Source organism: Suricata suricatta, chromosome 10 (genome assembly GCF_006229205.1).
Source record: "Suricata suricatta isolate VVHF042 chromosome 10, meerkat_22Aug2017_6uvM2_HiC, whole genome shotgun sequence".
Lineage (NCBI taxonomy): Eukaryota > Metazoa > Chordata > Mammalia > Carnivora > Herpestidae > Suricata > Suricata suricatta.
This window is the reverse complement of record NC_043709.1, coordinates 1,206,961-1,212,281: the sequence shown is the minus strand read 5'-3', so window position 1 is coordinate 1,212,281 and position 5,321 is coordinate 1,206,961. Positions and strand designations below refer to the sequence as shown.

Below are 5,321 nucleotides of genomic sequence, written 5' to 3'. Positions count from 1 at the left end.
GCTCAGCACGGAAGGCACAGTGTGCAGACGCCAGAGCCCTCCAGCCAGCACCCACTCACCCCCTCGGGAGAAGGCCCGGCCATCGACGGGCGAGCGGCCGGGAGCCTGGGGGCCGCCGCACCTGCTTCTGTGCACAGGTGCCTGAAACAATGCTCCTCTGAGTCTTCCCGGAATCGACCTCACGACCACACACTCACATAAACCCTGAGCCCCTTCCACAGATGAAATAGAATTGCAGCCTTTTAGATACATCGGGCTGTCCTTTGCCCAGAGAAATGTCTGTGGAAGAAGGTGTAAAACGCTCTCTGGCCCAGAGTTCAACGGCGTGAGTGCACCGCAGTTTACGTAATCAGCGTCCTGCGGTGGACGTTTGGGTCGCCTTGGGGATGACCTTCTAGGGAGCACACTGCAGTGCTCCTTTACCCGTGTGTCTATCCGCAGGCTAAATAAGGAGAAACACAATCGCAAACTGAAATGGAAATTCTAATAATGGTGCAGAAATAAGACGATTTTACCGGATCTCAGCACGATAGCGGAGGTGGGGGCGGGGCAGGGGGCGGGGCAGGCGCGGCTGCCGGGAAGCCTCATTAGTGGAGGAAGCGCGCAGGGGCAGACAGGTGCGGCGCCTGTCACCTGGCCGAGGGGAGCGAGCAGCGTCACGTCTTCCAACGACAGAAAACCCCCCAGAGAGGATGTCCATCGAGGGGAACAATTGCCGAGAAGCTTCCAAATGAAAAAGGAACCAATGGGGGGGAAAGAGAGTAAACAATAGTTAGATCAAACCTGTGAATGTTAGCAAGCGAAGTGCGTCACACGCGTGCGGCGGGGCCAGCGTGTCGGCCGTCACACCAACGTGCGTGGAGGGTCGTCCCCCGTGGAGACGGCAGATCCAGCCCGTAGGGAACCCACGAGGAACGGAGCAAACCGACACCACGAGAGAGTGCCAGAGGGAAAGGAAGAAATACAGAGGCCCGGACGCCGAGCAAGTGTCAGCACCAAACACAGCGGTGAGCGCCTGCCGCTTAAACCGGCGGCCGTTAGGAGGGAGGAGAAACCCACCACGCAGACGTTAGTGCACGTCGTTCTCAAGGTGAAACACCGTTTAAGGTTCAAACAGTAAGCGTCCATCGAAGCATCAAAAAATTACGAATTAGGGGCGCCTGGGGGGCTCGGTCATTTAAGCGTCCAGCTTCGGCTCAGGTCATGATCTCACAGTTCATGGGTTCAGGCCTCACATCGGGCTCTGTGCTGACAGCTCAGAGCCTGGAGCCTGCTTCAGATTCTGTGTCTCCCTCTCTCTCTGACCCTCCCCTGCTCACGCTGTCTCTCTCTGTCTCTCAAAAATAAATAAAAAACATAAATTTTTTTTTAATTATGAACGGAACTACCCTAAACCCAGCGATCCCACTTCTGGGTCTGTATTGAAGTAGATCTCCAGGACGTATCTGCTCCCCCACGTTTGCTGTGGATTATCCACGAAAGCCAGGCCACGGGAGCAGCCAAAAAGGTCCACCCGCAGACGAAGAAACAGAACGTGGTGGATTTATGCCGTGCGTACCCAGTCTTCAAGAAGCAACCGGAACGAGCCCGGAGGACATTTCCCCAAACAAGCGAGTCGGTCACAGGAGGAAAATGCTACATGATCCTACGTACGAGTTTGAGACCACAGAGCAGAGGCTAGAGCCAGGGTCCGGGCAGCGGCGGCGGGCGAGCTGTGCAGCGGGCATGAGGCCTCGGGAATCAACGAGCCCAGGACAGCGGCTGGACCGCAGCGTCCACAGTTCATGGCCTGACCCGGCACACTCGGACTCGCGGAGGTGCCAGGTCCCTCGTTGAACGTTCTTACCGCGGAGAAGCAGGAAGCCACGAGGAAGCTCTGGGGAGTGTGGCTTGAGTCCGCTGCCTGCACCGCGACGGGCCCCGAAATGTGCGTGTCCACACTCACCACCCCGCACGCATGAACCCCTGCAGTCTTGTCCCAATTAAACCTCAGTAAGGCTGTTAAAAATGCATACTAAAACAAGAAATACTAAGTGACATAGAGGGCGAGATCTACACAATAGCAAAAGGCAAACTTTATGAACAAGTTACGATTTTCACGCTGTGCATCGAAGGGGTGGCGGGGACGGTCCACCAGGCACGTGTCCTCCATCCGCACCGCTGCCCGGGGCTCCCGACACCGGGGGCTCCTGCGGGAACCAGAGGACTCCCTCCAGTCACTCAGCACAATGACAAATGTGAGTGAGTCCTACAGCAAGAGCTACTAGAAACTCGAGAGGACTTGATAAAATCGATACTGCAGCGAGGCTTCCCTGCATCTGCTTTATTATCGTGCAGACCTGGGATGTGATGAAACTCCAGCAAATAGAGACCTAGAGAAATCGCAGTGAATAACCACTAAACTTGATCAAATAGATTTATACCATCCTAACAGCCATCACAGTGCACTCCACAGTCCGCACATCAGCGCCCTTCACTGAAACGCAGAGACTCCACTTGTGGGAACTGTTTACAAAACTTGGCTATGTGCTCAGCCGCAGATAAAGGCCTTTTGAAACAATTACAATGGAAGCGAACATTTGCCGGCCCTGTAATCTGATCATTAAGAAGTAAAATTAGTCATGATGACGAACAGAACACCAAAAATATCTGAAGTGCTTGAAAATAAGAAATTTACTTATAGATAATCCTTGGATCAGAGAGTTAATCAAAAAAGAAATGAAAAAGTACCTGCAGAGCTTTGAAAAGGAGAACATTTCATGCCAAAGCCAGTTAGATGCAGGAAAAGCCCTATTAGGAGAAAATGCATTGTCTTAAAACAGGTTCATTACTTTTGAAGAAAAATACAGATAAAGGATTCAGTGCCCTGCTGGAAACATTAGGAGAATAACAAAACGAACCCATAAAATAGGAAAGATGAATCGCACAAACATGAAAGTGAAAATATTGACATAATAAACGAAATAAGGAGAAAGTATGGCTTAATTGCTTAATTCAAATCTGATTCTTTGTGGAGTTAAACCTTCATAAGCTAATTATGGGGGAGAGAGACAGAGGCAGGGGTGAGGGAGAAACATGGGCATAGGCATTACAGAGGGAAAGTTAAGATAATTATAAGGTAATAATGCATCTAACTCCAAGGAAGCATTTATAAATGGAGAAGAGATAATTTCTTAGAAAAAATGAAAGAGTAACTAAATGTATCCCAGGAGAAGTGGAAAACTTGTATGGGCTAATTCCCTTAAAAAGTATTAGAAAACTCATCAAAGATCCACCGTTGGAAAAAATCGTGTGGCCTGCATGCATGTAAACTGAAATTCAAACTGATTTTCATCCAGCCTACTAACGTAAAAACAGGTGAATCCGTGTTATTTAAAATATTCCAGGGGCACCTGCGGGGCTCAGTCGGTTGCGCGTCCGACTTCGGCGCAGGTCATGGTCTCTTGGTTCACAAGTTCAAGCCCCGTGTCAGGCTCTGTGCAGACAGCTCGGAGCCTGGAGCTGCTTCTGATTCTGTGTTTCCCTCTCTCTCTCCTCCTTCCCCACTCACGCTCCTTCTCTCTCTCTCCCCCAATAAATAAACATTTGAAAAAATGTAAAAAAAATATTCCAGAACATGGAATGTATTTTTTAAGAATAACTCTCCTTTGGATTTAATGTAATTAGTATAACGCTGGAAACAAAATTGAATAAAGACAGCAAAATTATCAAAACTACCAACATTCTTTATGAACATCGGTGCAAAGTTCTATTTACAATTCATGTCAATCAATGTATCAATAAAAATCACAACACGTTATGACAAGTGGAGGTCGGGGGAGCTCGGCCCTTCCTGCTCTCACAGGGGGTCAGCGAGCGGACCGGGGTTCTGTTCCGCGGGGACCCCCATGACCTGTGCGCCTTCCGAATCTATCTCGACGGAAAGCTGCAGAGTGAGCGAGACCCTGACCAGCACAACAGGAAGCGTCCCATGAAGACAGACGGTTCTGACCCTCCTGCTGACGCGGACAGGAGGAAGAAGCACGCGGCACGTCTACACCACACACCAAGTAAACGGCGCACGGAGAAGACGCCGGGAGTGGCTGTAAACATATATACCAATGCGAGAGAAGGTGTTGATCTGCCTCAATAAACACAGCTGGTGGGAAACTCAGCTGAGTTTATGATGCAGCCACGGTCGGCCGGCGTGGGCATCGGGGATCCTGGCGGTGGCCGTGAGCTCTCTGGCCTGCCCGGGATCAGGCCGCTGCTGGGGTCGGGCGGGAGCTCCGCGAGCCGGCCGGGTGGGAGGGGGAGGGCTGCAGCCCTCTGCTCGCCCCCTCCCGTCACGCCAGCCTTTGTTCTGTAAGTCATGGGTTCAAAGCCACTTCCCACCTGCTCCCTTGGGACAGATCCAGAAGTGCGGCCGTGGGTCCCGGGTCACACACAGCTGGAGCGGCACCGGCCGCCATGCCCTCGCGGGCTCGCCGGAGGGGGACAGCGGCGCTCAAGTCCCCTCGGACCTGTGTGAGCTCGGGCTCTGCGCTGGCACACGTGCCAGGACGCTGTCCCCAGCAGGGACTCTGGAAGACAGCGAGCGCTTTCTCCTTCCGCAGAAGGACCCGGCAAGCACCTACGGGGCGCAGTCTTAGTAAGTCCTCAGCACGCCTGCTTGCGGCGGGCACTCCGACCCCTTCCTCCGGGGGGAAGCCTCTCCTTCCCCAGCCGGCTCAGGGCCGCAGACCTGACTCAGACACCCGGTCTCGGAGGAGCCTGCTTTCCCCGGGCGGCCAGCACGACGCTTCCGCCTCTGAGACATCAGCTTCCACCTGTTGTTAAACTGAGTGGCGCACGAGTACACAGTCCCTCTGTCGTCCAGGAGGGCCACTATTGATCGGTGATCCCAGCAGTGACCCTGACCTTGCTACGGACATGGAGGATAACGTCCACATTACTGCTGAGGAGTAATCACCCAAGAAAACCGGCTGGGTCCTGAGTAAACAGGAGCACTGTGACCTTCTAGTGTTTTCGCATCCTCCCCTCTCCAACCTCTTGGAAGCATGATAAACTGTTAGCCTCACAACCAAAACTCCTGGGGCTCCATAAACTCCTCCCCAGAGCACGGCCACACTTTGATCCGTCTGCCGGTTCCCTGAAAAGGTACGCTCTGAAGCCTTGTGCATACCTGACCTGACTCGGAGCCAGATGGACACAAACAGCCCTCCGCATGGCGTGTCTGTGGAAAACTGTCACCGGCATCTACTTCACGTCACCTGGTGTGGCCAAGAGAGGCAAGGAGACCGGCCGAATCGGGGGCAGGAGATGTCTGGTGGGGGGGGGGG

General features: G+C 53.0%; 1 long non-coding RNA gene across 1 annotated transcript in view; it reads right to left on the bottom strand.

Moving 5' to 3' along the window:
- Window positions 1-638: 638 nt before the first annotated feature.
- LOC115303601 overlaps window positions 639-5,321 on the bottom strand; it is an 8,160-nt gene continuing 3,477 nt past the window's right edge. The window contains exons 2-3 of the long non-coding RNA XR_003914144.1: window positions 2,731-2,790; window positions 639-723 (exon numbers count right to left, since the gene is read on the bottom strand). This is a non-coding gene — a long non-coding RNA (uncharacterized LOC115303601). The remainder of the gene's footprint in view (window positions 724-2,730; window positions 2,791-5,321) is intronic.